The following is an 18,588-nucleotide window of genomic DNA, read 5'->3' as shown; positions in this document are numbered from 1 at the left end:
TGTTACAGACACAGACACCCTCCCCCAGCTCTCTGCGCCCTGGGCTCACACCTGGTTGTCTCCCCAATCCTTGGCATTGTCCAGCATGTCTCCTTCCACAGAAGGCACCTGGCCTCATCTTAGACGCCATCTTCATATCGCTCTTCTCCTTCCCACGCCCCATTGCAGACACCCCATCGCACCCACAGGGCTCCCAAACCGTGTCACCTTCGGCCAAAAACCACACCCCACCCTGAGGGAGCAAGGAGTCTTTGTGAGCCCAGCACACACCAGACAGGAAAAGATTCACACCCACACCCAGCCCAGCCACATTGGGAGCTTGCCCCCCCCTTCCCGGCCACAGGGCCACGGGGCTCATGGATGGAGAAGTTTGGTGGACTGTGGGGGCTGAAGAACTAGCTCAGCGTGTGAATGAGTGACCAGGATATATGTAGGGGGCGGACTGTGGGGTTGAGGTGTCCAGGAGGACCCAAGGGATGGGAATAGGGGGATTCGAGGTAGAGGAGGGAAGGGTTACCAAGGTGCACTGTGGGAATAGGGGATTTAGAGACCCCAGAGGGGACGGGTGGGGGCATGTTTGAGGGCCCCACGGTGGCTGAAAAGGGGAACCCAGCAGGTTGGGGGGTAGCAGAGATTGGAGATGAGGAACCTGGCACACTGGGGATGGACGGGGGGAGGGGGTGACGGGAAAGTGGGGGCCAGCAATGGGGAAAGGGGTGGGAGTCAGTTGGGGGCGGGATGCTGAGGACGGGGGAGGAGGTTGGGGGTGGCAGCACATTTTGGGGGATGCTGGGGGCCGAGGGATGGGGAAACAGGTTGGGGTGAACTAGGGGGGAGTTTGGGGAGTGGGGTCTGAGGGATCCCCTGGATGGAGGGCGGGGCTGGGGTGGATGGGGGGATGGAGGGGCCCATGTGGGGGCTGGAGAGGATGTCGAGGGCCAATGGCTGAGGAGGGTGTGGGGGGGACTATGGGAGGTGTTGGGGGGGGGCTGAGGGAGCGCATGGGTGGGGGAGGGATCAGGGGGCGCAGACTCGGACTGGGGCAGGGCAGGGTCGGGGCCGGGCTGCTTGTGGCGCGTGGGCGACACGTGGCTGAGGACGGGAGAGGGACACGCTCCTCCCACCTCACCCTCCGCCCCCCCCTTGGGGGCCTCTGACCTTCTCCTAATGGCGTCCTGAGAGCAGCCCTCACTTCCTGTGGCCGCAACTTCCGGACATGTCACATGTCCTGTGAGCCCCCTTGTCTCCATTCTTCCAGGACTAGCCCGCACCAAGTGAACAGAGCCATTTACAACCAATTGTCCCGGTCAGTGGGAGCCATCGAGCTTCCAAACCATCATGAACAGCCCACACTGTCCATAATTACAACAGGACTTCAGAGTCATACTTCATATTTCTAGCTTCAGACACAAGAATGACACGTGTACAAGAATGATACAGACAGGATGACCACACTCAGGAGATGATAAGCCTTGTAATGAGACCTTACCAGAGACTTTTTTGCATAAAGCATAATCCAGTTACATCATATTCGCACTTATAAGCATATTTCCATAAAACATATAGACCGCAGAGGTGTGGGGGGAGCCCAGGGCTGAGATAGCAGGTCATGCGGGTCAGGAGTGAGGGGCACCAGAAGAGCAGTGACTGGGGATTACTTGCTTTTGCCTGCCTTGCTCAGCTTGACTTGCTTCCTCACCCCATTCCTGCTTTAGTTCCTAGGTTGACCTGGTGGCTGAAGCAGACTGCGGGCCAGTCGCCCATGGAGGAAGTTGAGCTGGACCCTGAGCTAGACTAGACCCTGGTGGCGAGAGTCTGGCCACCAAACTTGCCACCCCACCCTGTTGTCCTGGCTTCCCCTACTGGACGTCATTTAGGGAGGGAAGTGGGGCTTCTGCCTCCCCTCCCCGATTTTCATACTGCAGAGGAGTGTGAACAGGAAAACGAACGGCTGCTCCACACTCCCACCGGAGGAACCCGACGCCCTTAGCTGTGGCTGAGTGACAAGTGTCTGTTGGCTGACAGGCCTGTCCCCGAGGAGTGGGAACTGCAGCTGCTGCCTCCCCCTCGGCTCCAGGCTGCATTTCCTGTCTCCTAAGGGCCAGGCTCTCTGCCATGGAAACAGCTGCCACTGCTCTCCATGGGTCTGTGTTCCCCACAGCAACATACAAACCTGCTCCCAACTGAAGCGGGGTCAGACAGTGACAGGGCTGGTGACACAAACACTTCAGACTATGAACCCTAGGGCCCTTTCTTTCTTTAACCCAGGACGTGCCAGTCAACTGCTAACCAGGGTGTTGTCTTCATCTTAAAATACCTCTCAGGACATTTGACAGGGGAAGGGAAACCCCCTCCCACCAATGGCTCCCTGTGAAGGAGTTGTACCATACCTGCCCCTGGAGACTGGCTTTTTTTATACTCTTGGAGCTTTTTCTTTTCAGATCCATCCTGATCCCAATCTAGGGGCCAACCTCCGCAGTTCCGCGTTGAGAATTTATTGCCATCACCCTCGTATGGCACTTTGTAGGTGAATGAGAGAAAGTCAGTGGGGGAAGTGACATGGCTCATAAACACTGATGCTGTGGGTGAGGCCTGGACTCACAACCCCAGCAGTGCATCCTCCCTGCCCTTGCCAGTTGCACCCCTGTAGTTGCTGCCGAAACAAAGCTGGGAAGTGGGCAGTTACCTGAGTCTGTGGTTATCAACTTTGGCTGGTAGCTGAAAGGCTGATGATTCGAACCCACCTGAAGATGGCTGGTGCCGGTGGGTGCTCGACCCCCCTCTGCCCCTGGCCGCGCCCCGACTCCCCCCGCTCCACCCCCTGTCATTGCAGGAGGGGAATGTCACGCCAGGAATCCTGGTTCTCAGGATCTCTGATGGGACTGCCCTGGGATGGGGGGGTGCCGTGGCCGGATCCATTAGGTAACCAGACTGAGCCAACTCATACCCTTGGCATGCTGCCCACTGCAACGATGGGGCCTTTTAACACACACATCCTGACCCGGGGTGGGATCCGGCTGCCACATCTGGTATCTATGCCCCAAGCACTGGTCGTCACGCAGAAGTCGTTGGTTTCCCTGATGAACGCATGGCAGAGGGGAAGGTGGCAGCCCAGCTGGCTGGAGAAGAGGGATCCATTCTGCCCCCCCCAAAAAAGAGGGAAAAGGTCCATCTGACTGTCCTGGTAGCAGCACAGTGAGGATCCCTCTGGCCTCCCCCAGCCACGTCCATCCAGCCTCTCCACAGGACGGGGGCACCCAGCTCTCGGCAGCCCCAGCTTTCGCTCCTGAGCTCTCCCGGCAGACGTGCAGCAAGCGCACTTAGGGTGACCAGCTCCCAAGAGTGAAATATCAGGACACATTGGGCGACTGGGTCGGGGGGGGGGAAGAGACAGACACAGGTGCACAGCCCCGACCGGAGCCAGGGCACACTGGTCTGCCGGGCCCTGTGCTACCAGCGTGCCCCTTCCTGCAGGGGGTGGGCCCACGCTGAGCCACACAGCTCCCCTGCCCAGCGCCCCCCTACAACTCTTCCACCACAAACGCACAGTGCTGCACACACACACACCCCGCCCAGCGCCCCCCTGCCCACGGCCCCACCACAGCTGCCCAGCACCCCACGCAGAACCCCCGACTCGCTCGTTTCCCAATACACACACATTCTCCTCCTTCCCAGCGCCCTTCCCCACAGCCCCATCACCACAACTACACAATGTCCCACGCAGACCCCACTGCCCAGTGCCCTGACACACACAGCTTTCCCCCACTGCCCAGCACCCCCCAACAGGCCCCCACTGCCTAGCCCCCCAAAACACACAAACCTCCCCACTGCCCACTGCCCTCCCCACCCTCACAGCCCAGCACCCCCCACACACCTCCCAGACACTCACCTTCACACCCTGCCGCCTTCCCTGGCCGCACTCACCAGCCCTGCCGGGCGGTCTCTGGCCCCTAGGGTCAGAGCGGCGAGGGGGGGGTCTCCAGACTCTCCGCGTGCTGCCCCCGCCACAAGCGCGAGCTCCGTGGCTCCCACTGGATGGGAAAGCGCCAACAGGAGCCACCAGAGCCGCCGAGCGGGGCTTGCAGGTGCCGGCAGCACACAGAGGCCCCTTTGCCCCCCGCCCTGACCCTAAGAGCCAGAGGGACCAGCCGGGGGGCGAGGTGGGGAGTCCCAGCGGTGCTTACATGGGGCGGCTCCCGTCCCGGGAACCATCTGGCAGGCTGGTCCCTCTGGCACCAAGGGTCACGGGTCAGGTCAGGTGGGGTCGGGGGCAGGGGGAGGTGGGTGGGGGGCTCTCTGCCCGCTGCCGGCGCCTGCATGCCCCGCCCCTGCAGCACGCGGCTCTCCTGCCGGCGGGCGGGCACCGAGAGCTGCCCCAGGAAGCAGTGAGAGACGGCCCCAATATTGGGACAAAGGGAGTCCCAACCGATGTAGGGTTACCCTATGTGCACGGGGGGCACCGCGCACACATGGGCCCGAGAGAACTAACCAATGGACTCCAGGGAGAGACGGCCTGGCCAGGCTCCCCAAAGGAGCACTGCAGCTCTGAACGGGGGTTTCCTGGCGAAACCGGCTTTGGCTCCAGGCTGGGAAATGGGGACAATGGCTGGTGCTGGCGATGCAAGTGAAGCCGACACACACACTGTGTCTCCCTCACAGGTCCAAACCCGCCAGCAGCCCACAGGGCAGCCCCTGCTTCCGGCTTTCCAGTCCTTAGAGCAGTCGGAGATGAGCCGAGAGTGGGAGCCTGCCTAGCAGCCTGGCAGTTGCCTATTTGGGTTCAGCTGGAAGCCCGACAAGCCGGGATCCCCAGAGGCCTCAGCCGGAGATTCAGCTACGGCAGAGATGGGGTGGGGCACCCAATTCCTCCCCCTCCCCATATGAGCTCTGCCGGAGGGACAGGCCCGGCAGTGCGCATGCCACACCATTGACTGGGGCAGTGAAAGTGGATTTAGCTCACGTCAATAGGACCCATCAACATTTTTCTGTAGAAGCTATTTTTGACGGAAAAGTTCATTTTCCGTTAAATGCTTTCCACACAAACGTTCGGTTTTTACAGAAAAAAATGGAAAACCCCAAATTGAAAACTTTCCACCCAAAACCTTTTGGGTTTGCAATGAAAATGTTCAGTGTGGCAACCAAAAGTCACCGTTTGCCCTGGAAACACGTCCCTGTCGGACCTGCTCCACACGGCAGGGGAAGAGGTGGCCCAGCAAGAGCAGTCGCTCCCAAGTGACCTCGTTCCAGGTTCCGCACAAAGGGGACTGGCTGCTTGGGCCCCAGGTGGGAATCCCCTCTCTTTAGAGCAATGCAAAGTGGGCAGGGGGCGGCTCTGGGCCTGTTCCCACCCATGGCATAGAGTTGCCTTGGTGCAGAATAAAAAGTGCTGTTGGCCTGGAGCAGGAAGGTAACAAGAGAGGCAGAGTCTCTAGGAGAGAAAAGTTCTCCAGCCGCGTATTGCCCGGCACGCTTTGGCCAGCCTCCTAGGTAGGGTCTGCTCCTTGAGCTGTACTGGATAGAATTTATTTAGCGCGTGCAACTGGATATATAATGAGCCGACTTCAAAGCACTCGCCCCACACCCCCTTGCAGGCGCAGCATGCTGCTGTCAGTCCCTGCACTGCCGTGCTCGTGTTGGAAACAAACCATCTTCTCCGTGCCTGGGCACAACAATTCCTCTCTCTGCTGCCAATTCTGCCAGGTCTGGGCAGGTAGCACAGGCCTCCCAGGCTGCTGGAGAGTTCAGGCAGCTCATGGTTGCACATGGTTGTATGTAATGTTACATGATCAAACATTTAATTCTTTCCCCCCAATATTTCTACCCATATAGCTGCCCGTATAGCTGCTACACTTTGTCCTGCTTTCCCTCCAGCTGCATAACTCCTTCTAATGGAGGAAATTGGGTATCCAGAAAATGAACACAGTGGCTTGGTTTACATGACTTGCCAAACGTAACACAAGAACTCTGGGGCAGAGGCAGGGAGAAAATCCAGTTTACCAGGGCAGCATTCATCTGTCTAAACCATGGGACCAGCCTTTCTCCTCCTGAAATTCTCTGCCTCCTTCACTGCGCACTTTCCAACTTCTGCAGCACATGAGGCTGGGGTCCTACAGACGACAGCCTCCTTCAGTCCACAGCTTGATTTGTCCCCACAGCACTATCCATTCTGTGCACTGGATGAGGCCGGGATCCCGTGGGAAAGTGTGTGACCGTGCAACTAACGCATATGCTTCCTGGTGCCATCCACAGATACTCCTTACAAGCTGCCTGAGCAGTGTCTACTCAGCCTGAGCTGCGAGCGGGTGTACAAGGCACCAGCCCCACTTTCAATCTGTTTTATGCATGTTTAAAAGAAGACAGGTGCCCACATGGATGGACACGTTTTAGCAGTGTCAGGCCAAGGACCGAATGTCCCTTTCACCCCCACGGGTGACCCTCCAAGTTCAGTTCTGGTGAAGAGCCAGAGGCCCTGGGACTTGGTGCCCCAGCTGATGGCAGGACCCAAAGCTCCCAGCAGAGAGGGGAGCTTTTGGTGACCCGAACCTCCGTCTGGTTGAGCCTGTTGGCTCTGTAGCTGCTTCCGCACTCGGGGGTGGTTTGCCAAATTCTGCCGTGGAATCAGTCAGCCTCGGTGTCACTTGCTGCGCTGCCCCCTGCTCAGAACTGCTCTCTTCAGCCCTGGTGAGAGGGACTGTGTCTAGTCGTTTCATTCCACCCCAACACAGGGAAATAAACTCCCCCTTTGCCCCTGGGCCTTAGGCCAACCCCTGTCGCTGGCTACATGTGAAACAAGAGCTGATGGAGATTATTCGAAATATTTCATGTTGCCAGGTGTTGTAAAGCATGAGAAAAATCTTTGCCACCACCTGGCATATCTCAATTACCATGGAATTTGGCTTCTACAGGAGACAGGTATAAAAGCTGTGATTGATCACGTGGGGCAGAGAATGCCTGCTTTCCTCCTTTCATGTACGCAGGGAACCCCAAACAGTCCAGCATGGCTGGCCTGCCCCGTCCGAGCCAAGGGATAGCCAGGGGAATCTCACTGGCCCACTTTGGAGTAGCCCCTGTATTAGAGAGTTGGTATCACAACTGTTTTAGAAATCGAACCATGCACTGATGTCCCATTCTGGTTGTCAGGGGCTCCCAGGAACACATGGGAATGGGCGATGTAAATAGAAGAGAAGTGAATGAGTGCTGGTGTAAGGAAATCTGCAGGAGCCTCCGGGACGTCACTGTCCACATCCAGTGGGACTTTGGATCCATTTAGCCAAATTGCCTTTGAAAATCTCAGCCTAGATCATCAACACTTTACGCATAGCAGTCTTGTGTTTGAGTGTCTTTAGCAGCCATAAGAGAAAATGCCATTCGATACCTGTTAACTGCAGGCAGCCCCAGGTGTGCCAGAGATGCGGCGTTTGCAGTCACTCGCATGTTCAGAGACACTCTACCTGGACCATTGCCCGAGGGCAGTGGATGTGTGGGTCGTTTCGCAGGAGGAGTCAGTGTTCATGAGGACAGACTAGTTTTGCCAGGGACTCTCAGGATAGAACCTTTCTGTTCTTTAAACAGGCATGAGACGTTGTTAGAACAGAGCATTGTCTGAACGTTGGAACCTATAGAAATTGTAAATGTGGGCACCTGGAGCAGTAATGACTAGTGCACTTGCCATAGCACGTGCCGGTGTCCCACTCCACACACCTGAATGCTTGGGGTGAGCACTGAGCATGCCAGCTCTTCTAACGGGTTAGATTTCAGAAGATCTCCAGGCTGTCCTCTGCCAGTGACATGCTCATCGCAAAGGAAAAGGACAATATTTTACTAGAAAGTCCTGGTGATTTTGTAAAGGTTTAGAGATACAAGTTCACAGATAGTGTTAATGAGCTTTGGTTCTGCTGCCAACATCCACTGAAGCCAAACCATGCCGTGAATCATTTTGCTAGCTGCCGCCATAGGGGTTGTGAGGTTTTCCACCCAGAGGAATTGTTCCCTGGTTGGGATGGGGAACGGTGAAGTGCTGGCTGGGTCTGCCAGCTAGGTCTGCAGATGTGAATCCCCTCCGCTGTCTTGTATCTTCCACCATTTCCCCTTGACACCCAGTGTGCACTCGCACTCTGCATGCCCCTTGCCAGAGGGTCCGGGAGGGCACTCAGATTCTGAGCTGTGGCCCTGGCTATTGTCTGTATTCTACTGGAGATGTCTATTATAGACCCTGGGGCTGGCTTCTCTATGGAGACTGACAGCTCTTTGGGGCAGGGACTGTGTGCTACAGTGTTTGTACAGCCCCTGGCACAATGGCACTGCATGCTGGGTTGATCTCTAGGCACCACTGTAATAACTGTCATTAAAAATAACATCAGAGTCCAGTCCAGATCCTCTTGCAGAGATCCAGAGCTACAGGTCCTCCCCTCACCCTGGAACTGACTCAATCCATTGAGTATTAGATGCTCAGTACTGTGACATATAATAATTGTAAGGGACTCACTTATTACAGAATCAGTTTTATTCATCATTAATAAAGACATCTTGGAAAAGATTGAAAAGCCCAGATTTGGAGCTAGTCTTCTTTCAGACATAGCAAGGCAACAAAAATGATACAAGGTTTAAAAAAACCTGATCTCTGAAGAATGGTTAAAAAAACGAGGCACATTGAGGCCTTGTCTACACTAAAAAATTGTTTGTTGGATGTACAAAGTTCCACGGAGCTGCCAGTGCCAGGGAACCCAGAGATCCCGATGATGTTTGGATGACAGCTTCAGGAAATAAGGCAGAAAGTGGCCCAGGGAGGCGGAGTGAGGGCATTGGGTCACAGCACCTCTGGCAGGGCAGCTGCTAGCAGGGACCAAGGGAAGCTAGAGAGAGCTCCTGGCTGGTTGCTGGGACTTGCAGGCTTGAGACCCTGAGAAGAGGGCGAACAACGTGCTGGGACTGTGGGAGAGCAGCCCCGGGAATTGAAGCAGCACTGGTGGAGGCAGTTAAGGAGAGGAAGCAGAAGCTGTTTCTACAGGATCCCTGGGCTGGAACCCAGAGTACTGTGGGCCTGGTTCCCTGCCACTCACCACTGGGGACATGACTGGATTTGGAGATACCCACCCCCTGCCCCATCACCCTGGAAGGAAGGAGCACAGATCATGGCACGGCCGGATGGCCGAGTCATAAAGAGGATGCTGCTGTACTTGGACTGAGGTGGGTCTGCAAGCGGTGACAACGATGGACAAGGCACCACCAGGAGAGGGAACTCCAGCTGAGTGAGCTAATCCCTGAGACAAACAGCGGGAGGCGCCACGCTGGTGAGTGAACCCCCTTACAGGGCCTGAGTGCACTCCCTCCTCTTCCTGGGGTCTGGCCAATCTCTGCCAAGCGAGGCTGAGCTGCTCTGTGAGCCCGTCCAGAGATCTGATACTACCCAGATACATGAGTGTCCTCAGGGCTACACGGTTGCAAAAGTGAGTAGCAGCACGTTGCAGCACACACCACACTTGCTGGCTCAGCCATGTGCATGCTGGGGTGGCCACTTCCCCATTGATGAGACCTGGTACCACCATCTTCCTGGAGCTGCAGCCTGCCCTGCTGCCATCCCTGTCTGTGTTGCTGTTGTCTTCTCTAGCAGTTGACTGGAAGGTGAGCATTGGCCCATGCCATGTAGCCATGTTGTCTCGAAAGGCAAGACACCCTTTATTCCATAACATAATTAAGGAAAATATTTCTCAATGAACTCTCAGTAAAAGGTCAGAAACAGCCAGTGTCCGCATCATGCTAAGGGCATTGGTATTTTCTTTAAATTTGCCAGACCAACTTAACTAACATCTAACACACATTTGAACCTCTTCTTTTCACACCATTGCTCATCCTCTGCTTTGTCTCCAGACAGATCCATTCTCTTTCAGAATGGCCTTGCTCTTTCCATCTGTTTCGTTCATTGACACGTTGGAGTAAACACTCCCCTTCACTCTGTTCTCAGACAAACACTAGTATTAACTGTTTGCTACTGATGGGTTTAGAAAGCGTTTGTCGAGTGGAAGATGACATTTGTCGGGGATTCTTCCCAAGATCCAGTACTTTGTGTTCCAACATCTCCCGGCTTCCTTGGTGAAAATAAGACCAAGGTTTCCTTGCAATATAGAAGAAGAAAGCAGCTTTTCACCCCAGATGGGACTTGAACCCACAATCTCTGGCTTAGGAAGCCAATGCCTTATCCATTAGGCCACTGGGGCCCTGCTGCATAAGTGAAGGAGGGATGGAAATTCCCTCTCATAATTGCACATTCCTCACATTCACTTGGAACCAAATACTCCCTTTATGCACTTTACAGAACTGTCTGCATCCCCTGGCAGCGAGGCAATGGGGCAGGTCACTGACAGAGCTGAGCACCACCCTTCTGCCAGCCATCTTTAGAGAAGAACCCCACCCTAGAGTCACACCTCCCTCCTCCAGCACCTCCATGTCTGTGGCTCTGAGTGCCAGTAGGATGATTAGTGGGCGAATCTGGGGCTGGAAGGGGGGTCAGGTCAGCCTGTAAGGAATAACCAGGTGGGGCAGACGCAGGGGGAGGCTGTGGGCTGCTGTACAATTGGATCAAGTGTCAGCTGGCCGAGTTCCAGGAGATGAGGCTGCAGCTGGACGATTTGAGCAGGATCACCAAGTGAGGGGAGGGGCGGCCTCCCCGGACATTTTTGCGGCCTGCAGGGAATAGAGACAAAGCAGGGGGATGCAGGGACTCAGGGCAGGACCCACAGATCCGGGAGTGCAGGGCTACAGTTGATGGAGGAGAGAGAGTCCTGCAAGAGGAAGCAGCCGGAGGGAAGCAATAAGTGCAGAGTGCTAGCCAGCCAGCTGAGAGTCACAGGGGTCCAGAAATGGAAATGCTAGCAGGTCCCATGGTGTAATGGTCAGCACGCAAAACTCTGAATCCTGCGATCTGAGTTGAAATCTCAGTGGGACCTCCTGAGGCTATGCTGGTTTGCTGCAAAGCCTTAGAGTTTAGGGTGCTTGGTTTCCGTGTCTCTGGGTGAACCAGAGTGAATTTTTTCCCTCTTCCTGGGCGACTGATGCCCACTGGAGATAGGTCTTTGGTCCAGCTGGTTCAGTGGTCTGGCTACAATAGGTTGGGGCCCTGGAACTTAACAGTCTGGCTAGAGACACCTGAACATTGTGTTTCTCGCTGCTTCACCTGATGCTCACAAGTTTGGTCCTTCTACCTGCAGTTGCCACCTCTTCCTCTTGCCCACATGGCGCTTGAATAAAGGAGTGCCAGGGACAGGCTTCATAGTCAGGGCTAGGCAGGAGGGAGGAAGAGTCCCAGGCTGGAGCCCAGCGCACCTCTCCTCCTCTGGGCATCTAGAGCAGAGGCAGCTGGTGCTGACAGCTCCAAGGGAAGGCTTAAAAGGCACAGAGCAACCGTGGGTGGGGCAAGAGGAGAGGAGGAACATGCCTATGTGTGGCCGGCAGACAGCCAGAGAGACAGACAGACAGCCTGCTCCCTGCTCCCTGGCATGCCGAACCCCCACTGAAGGCCACCCACAGACCAGCATTCTCTCTGCGGCCAGCATCACAAGGTGGTAGGAAAGCACGGCCAGCCCCCCAGTGAGGCCTCTGACCGTTCCCACTCAAGGGGTCCTTTTGGCGGTGGTGCAGGAGATATTTCCCCAAGAGGCTTTTCCCCAGCTTCTGAGAAGCACCCAGGGCTTCCTCTTGTGGTGGACGGGTGAATACATTTAGGCGGCCTGGCTAGTTCAGCTGGTTGAACATAGAATCATAGAATCACAGAATATCAGGGTTGGAAGGGACCTCAGGAGGTCATCTAGTCCAACCCCCTGCTCAAAGCAGGACCAATCCCCAACTAAATCATCCCAGTCAGGGCTTTGTCAAGCCTGACCTTAAAAACTTCGAAAGAAGGAGATTCCACCACCTCCCTAGGTAACGCATTCCAGTGTTTCACCACCCTCCTAGTGAAAAAGTTTTTCCTAATATCCAACCTAAACCTCCCCCACTGCAACTTGAGACCATTACTCCTTGTCCTGTCCTCTTCTACCACTGAGAATAGTCTAGAACCATCCTCTCTGGAACCACCTCTCAGGTAGTTGAAAGCAGCTATCAAATCCCCCCTCATTCTTCTCTTCTGCAGACTAAACAATCCCAGTTCCCTCAGCCTCTCCTCATAAGTCATGTGTTCCAGACCCCTAATCATTTTTGTTGCCCTTCGCTGGACTCTCTCCAATTTATCCACATCCTTCTTGTAGTGTGGGGCCCAAAACTGGGCACAGTACTCCAGATGAGGCCTCACCAATGTCGAATAGAGGGGAACGATCACGTCCCTCAATCTGCTGGCTATGCCCCTACTTATACATCCCAAAATGCCATTGGCCTTCTTGGCAACAAGGGCACACTGCTGACTCATATCCAGCTTCTCGTCCACTGTAACCCCTAGGTCCTTTTCCGCAGAACTGCTGCCTAGCCATTTGGTCCCCAGTCTGTAGCTGTGCATTGGGTTCTTCCGTCCTAAGTGTAGGACCCTGCACTTATCCTTATTGAACCTCATCAGATTTCTTTTGGCCCAATCCTCCAATTTGTCTAGGTCCCTCTGTATCCTAACCCTGCCCTCCAGCGTATCTACCACTCCTCCCAGTTTAGTATCATCCACAAATTTGCTGAGAGTGCAATCCACACCATCCTCCAGATCATTTATGAAGATATTGAACAAAACCGGCCCCAGGACCGACCCCTGGGGCACTCCACTTGACACCGGCTGCCAACTAGACATGGAGCCATTGATCACTACCCGTTGAGCCCGACAATCTAGCCAACTTTCTATCCACCTTATCATCCATTCATCCAGCCCATACTTCTTTAACTTGCTGGCAAGAATACTGTGGGAGACCGTGTCAAAAGCTTTGCTAAAGTCAAGGAACAACACGTCCACTGCTTTCCCCTCATCCACAGAGCCAGTTATCTCGTCATAGAAGGCAATTAGATTAGTCAGGCATGACTTGCCTTTGGTGAATCCATGCTGACTGTTCCTGATCACTTTCCTCTCCTCTAAGTGCTTCAGAATCGATTCCTTGAGGACCTGCTCCATGATTTTTCCAGGAACTGAGGTGAGGCTGACTGGCCTGTAGTTCCCAGGATCCTCCTTCTTCCCTTTTTTAAAGATGGGCACTACATTCACCTTTTTCTAGTTGTCTGGGACTTTCCCAGATCACCATGAGTTTTCAAAGATAATGGCCAATGACTCTGCAATCCTATCCCCCAACTCCTTTAGCACTCTCGGATGCAGCGCATCCGGCCCCATGGACTTGTGCTCGTCCAGCTTTTCTAAATAGTCCCGAACCACTTCTTTCTCCACAGAGGGCTGGTCACCTCCTCCCCATGCTGTGCTGCCCAGTGCAGTAGTCTGGGAGCTGACCTTGTTCGTGAAGACAGAGGCAAAAAGAGTATTGAGTACATGAGATTTTTCCACATCCTCTGTCACTGGGTTGCCTCCCTCATTCAGTCAGGGGCCCACACTTTCCTTGACTTTCTTCTTGTTGCTAACATACCTGAAGAAACCCTTCTTGTTACTCTTAACATCTCTTGCTAGCTGCACCTCCAGGTGTGATTTGGCCTTCCGGATTTCACTCCTGCATGCCCGAGCAATATCTTTATACTCTTCCCCGGTCATTTGTCCAATCTTTCACTTCTTATAAGCTTCTTTTTTGAGTTTAAGATCAGCAAGGATTTCACTGTTAAGCCAAGCTGGTCACCTGCCATACTTACTATTCTTTCTGCACATCGGGATGGTTTGTCCCTGTAACCTCAATAAGGATTCTTTAAAATACAGCCAACTCTCCTGGACTCCTTTCCCCCTCATGTTATTCTCCCAAGGGATCCTGCCCATCAGTTCCCTGAGGGAGTCAAAGTCTGCTTTTCTGAAGTCCAGGGTCCGTATTCTCCTTCTCTCCTTTCTTCCCTGTGTCAGGATCCTGAACTCAACCATCTCATGGTCACTGCCTCCCAGGTTCCCATCCACTTTTGCTTCCCCTACTAATTCTTCCCGGTTTGTGAGCAGCAGGTCAAGAAGAGCTCTGCCCCTAGTTGGTTCCTCCAGCGCTTGCACGAGGAAATTGTCTCCTACACTTTCCAAAACTTCCTGGAATGTCTGTGCACCGCTGTATTGCTCTCCCAGCAGATATCAGGGTGGTTGAAGTCTCCCATGAGAACCAGGGCCTGCGATCTAGTAACTTCTGTGAGTTTTCGGACGAAAGCCTCGTCCACCTCATCCCCCTGGTCCGGTGGTCTATAGCAGACTCCCACCACCACATCACCCTTGTTGCTAACACTTCTAAACTTAATCCAGAGACTCTCAGGTTTTTCTGCAGTTTCATACTGGAGCTCTGAGCAGTCATACTGCTCCCTTACATACAGTGCAACTCCCCCACCTTTTCTGCCCTGCCTGTCCTTCCTGAACAGTTTATATCCATCCATGGCAGTACTCCAGTCATGTGAGTTATCCCACCAAGTCTCTGTTATTCCAATCACATCCTAATTCCTTGACGGTGCCAGGACTTCCAGTTCTCCCTGCTTCTTTCCCAGGCTTCTTGCATTTGTGTATAGGCGCTTGAGATAACTCGCTGATCGTCCCTCTTTCTCAGTATGAGGCAGGAGCCCTCCCCTCTCGCGCGCTCCTGCTCCTGCTTCCTCCCGGTATCCCACTTCCCCACTTACCTCAGGGCTTTGGTCTCCTTCCCCTGGTGAACCTAGTTTAAAGCCCTCCTCACTAGGTTAGCCAGCCTGCTTGCGAAGATGCTCTTCCCTCATCTGGCTCTTAATCTGAAGGCTGAAGTTACAATTCCCTGTTCGGGTGCTTGGGGCTCCTCTTCAACAGTACAGCACACAATCTGCTTAAGCCCCGACCCAGTAATCTGGGGAAACTAACCAGGGCCACTGGGTGCCTCTAAGAGGCCATACTTTCCTCACTCACCAGCACTGAGTGGAGAAAAGAAACTTTAATAAAAAGGAGGAAAATCACCTTGTCTTAACTTTGGAAAACACCACAATCAGGATTCATAACACGACACTATGAGCAAAAGACACGCCCACAGTACGCTGGGCAGTGTCCTTTTGCCTCGGGCTCTGAAATCCAGAGACCAAAAGCTCTTTGGAAGTGCCCCTCCCTTCACTGCACCTCACTCCCAGCTGCTGTCCTGGGTCAATGAAAACCCAGAGATCACCTCTCACCTCCTGGGGGGAAAGCCCCTTTCTCCCTCCCCTGTCTGCCCACATGGCCGGTCACTTGCTGTTCCACCCTGTCACTGCTCTGCTGGCCACCCTCTCTCCTCTGGGATGTCTTGCGGTCCCACTAAGAGCGGTGCAGGCTCCTTAAAAGTAGTGGCCACCAGAGCCCGAACAGTAGTCCCATCCCTTGCTCTTGAGGCCACGCACCTGCATCACTCCTTCTCCCCGAGGCCCCACTCCTGCGCTGACTCTTCCCCCCAAGACCCCGCCTCCCGATCACTGCTCTCCGCCCCCTCCCCACCCTCCCTCGCCCTTATGGTCATTACAAAGTGGTAAGGCAGAGCCCTCCCATTTCTAAAAGTCCTGGGGCGTTGTGCCCCCTGTTCACACACCCCTGGGTCCTGGTGCTTCACACAGCTCTCACTGATCTCAGCTGTTAGCGAGGGAGCCTCACCGCTCGCACAGACTCGGCAGTTTCCTGCCTGAGAGACACTGTCCCAAAGCAGGACTAACGCTTAGACCTGGTTCTCGGGGATTTCAGATCTGTTGATCTGCAGCAAGACTCTCCATTGAGTCTCAGTCAGCTCTGGTATTGCACAGAGAAGAACAAGAGGGTCAAATGGTGCTGGGAACCCTTCAGAAGAACCCACCCTACCAAGGACCAACACTTGTCTCCTCCCGCTCTCAGCTCCACTGAGAAGTTTTGGGGGGGTCACGCCTCGCCTTTCTCACCCTAGGGGCCTGGGAGAGCAGCACTAGCCAGGTGCCCCAGTGGCGCAATTGGTTAGCGCGCAGTACTTATAGGGCAGTGCTGAGAGGAGCTATGCTGAGGTTGTGAGTTCAAGCCTCACCTGGAGCACTGGTTTTCATTAACCAAATGGCTTCACCCACTTGTTTGCTTAGCCCTGTGGAGTGTAGAATGCCAGCCCAGGGGACACTGAGGAGGGGGGAGGACTCAAAAATGCCCCCTTCAATTAATCCTTCCTCTCCAGAGTGCAGGTCAGAATCTACAATCCTTTCTCCCCCAGCAGCCGCTGTGCCAGGATCCCTCAAGCAGAGCCTTGAGTCCTGCGGATCCTTGACGCCTGGGGAGGGAGAGGAGCAAGGTAGCCATTTTGTTAGAGGGCTTTCTCTTCCCCTGCCCTCTTCCCCAGTTCTTGTCACGCAAGCAGCAAGCAGCAAAAGACCAGAAGTCTGAAGTGCAGACAATGCAATGTTTCCTGGGGTTAGTTTCCAAGGAAGCATATTCTGAAGCCCTTCACACCACTGGGGCTTATCTCTATACACCGATAGACTCTGTTCCCCAGTGTTCCCTTCCCAGCTCCAACACTGCAAAGCGTTTACCCCGCGTCCCCCTTCCCGGCTCCGACGCTGCAGAGCCTTGCCTGTGTCTCTGTTCCCTGTTCCCATCCCCCACTTCGCAAACATGATTCCAATTTCCACTTCCACTTCCTGTTTGACTCCAGATTATATGGTAATATTCTCAGCTATACCTTAACCAATCATTTTACTGAAATGTAATTAACCAATCCTAATATATTGTAACATAATTCTCTAACCAATTATATCCCACTACACTAATGAACTTACACATAGCAAAATTAATTATACAACAGTCAGAAACAATTAGAGAACCAGACAGATTGACAACAGAAAAGTGGGGGCCGTAAAGATAAAACATATTGAAATGAGGGTTTCACAACCACAACCATTGAGAAGGGATTTCTTGCCAGACAGGAGGCTCTCTTAAGATCTGTTTCTGTATCTGGTGGTGATGGGCACTATCAGGAGAGGATCGTGTTCCTAACCGTCCAATACCACCGTATTTCAATGGGACGGGTTGGGGATGTGAGGATGTGACCGTTCGCTTCCCAGTTTATGGCTGCCCCTGCAGCTTAGCCAAAGGCCTTAGCCTAAGAACCCAGCCTCAGACTCTCCTGGGGAGAGAAGGCCCGCACACAGGCAGACTGTGATTTTGATTCTTTGTTTTGTACCCCGTAACTAGCTAAGTGATGAAAACACACAGTAAAAATACACTGTGATAAAAAAAAAGCCTGTACTCTTAAAGTATAGGCTTTACAGGCAGGCCTGAATACCTCTATTCTAACAAGGATCTTTGGGAAATCAGCCTTTGCTGACAAGGTTTGTCTCTGTTCCTATTTCACCTTCCGGTGTTATGCAGAGGGATCTTTGGCATATTTTTGGGAGCTTAATAACTATCTCCGAAACTTTATTTACTCAAACTTCAAAATTGGTGTCACCTGATTTTTGCATCGCCCTGTGAAAAAACAACGGACACGTGGGGCTTTCTACAGGGCGTCATGATGCTAAAGTTGGGGAATTCAATCTCTGTACTTGTGGGGGTGGGGTTGCTTCTCCAGAGCTGACTCAGAGCTACCAGCCTCGGGCTGCCCCTGCCTCACTGCCAGGCACACCGGGCTGTTAGCTGCATCCACTGTCCTTGCCAGGGGTCCCTGCTGAACCCTGCGGGTGACTCTGCAGGTGGAGAAGGTGCTGTGTAGCGATGTAGAGCAGGTGCAGGAAGGAGCTGGGGTCACTATTCAGATTCTGAATTGCACAATTTTCCAAAGGTGGGAATGTCCAAAACCAATTCTAACAGGAAGGCGAATGCAGAGCAGTTACACTGGAGGGGCCCAGACCTGCAGTGGGGGCGCAGTGGAAATTAATAATGGGAAGATCATTTGTTAAATTAGTCTTCACTGACAAGATTTGTCTCTGTTTCTATTTCAAATTATGGTGTTATTTAGAGGAATCGGTACATATTTTTACTGTAGTAATTAAACCCTTAACTTTATTTAATCAAGCCAAAAACTTAGTATCACTTATTTTTTTCTCTGTCCTAGCAGGAATGAATTGAATTTTGTGACTTTCTCAAAAGTGCAGAGAGCTTAAATTTGGGGAATTCAGTCCCTATGTTTGTGAGTTGATGTTTTCCTCTCACAGGTCAGTGCCTGCATGGAAATCCTAAGAGGGATCTAAGGGCTGGTGCACGCTGGGCACTTAACTGGCAGAGCTACGTGTCTCAGGGTGTGAAAAGCTTATCTAAGCCCTGGTTAGATAGTGCTAAATAAAAGGAAGAATTGTTCTCCCCATGTAACTATTACAGGGATGGGAAAACCCCTCCAGTCAGCGTAGTGACTGTCTACCCAAGGTGCTAGAGAAGTGTTAGAGCAGAGTTATAAGTGTAGACAGCCTAAGAGGCCAGATCTGGCTCCAGTTCACACTGTGGATGCTCAGGCACTAAGACTACGGTAATAATAACAGCCCAGTGCTTCCATAGTTGGCAGGATTTGAACCTGCGCGGGGCGACCCCAATGGATTTCTAGTCCATCGCCTTAACCACTCGGCCACAACTAC

At 53.5% G+C, this 18,588-nt stretch overlaps 3 non-coding genes across 3 annotated transcripts; 1 reads left to right on the top strand and 2 right to left on the bottom strand.

Moving 5' to 3' along the window:
• Positions 1–10,141: 10,141 nt before the first annotated feature.
• TRNAR-CCU (transfer RNA arginine (anticodon CCU)) lies at positions 10,142–10,214 on the bottom strand. The gene has a single exon. It is a non-coding gene; the product is annotated as a tRNA-Arg (tRNA).
• A 5,761-nt stretch (positions 10,215–15,975) lies between these two features.
• Positions 15,976–16,069, top strand: TRNAI-UAU (transfer RNA isoleucine (anticodon UAU)). The gene is made up of 2 exons: positions 15,976–16,013; positions 16,034–16,069. It is a non-coding gene; the product is annotated as a tRNA-Ile (tRNA).
• Positions 16,070–18,506: 2,437 nt separating this feature from the next.
• TRNAS-AGA (transfer RNA serine (anticodon AGA)) lies at positions 18,507–18,588 on the bottom strand. The gene has a single exon. It is a non-coding gene; the product is annotated as a tRNA-Ser (tRNA).

The sequence above is a fragment of the Natator depressus genome, chromosome 25, assembly GCF_965152275.1.
Source record: "Natator depressus isolate rNatDep1 chromosome 25, rNatDep2.hap1, whole genome shotgun sequence".
Lineage (NCBI taxonomy): Eukaryota > Metazoa > Chordata > Testudines > Cheloniidae > Natator > Natator depressus.
The sequence above is the reverse complement of the archived record's forward strand: the minus strand, read 5'-3'. Positions and strand labels throughout refer to the sequence as shown.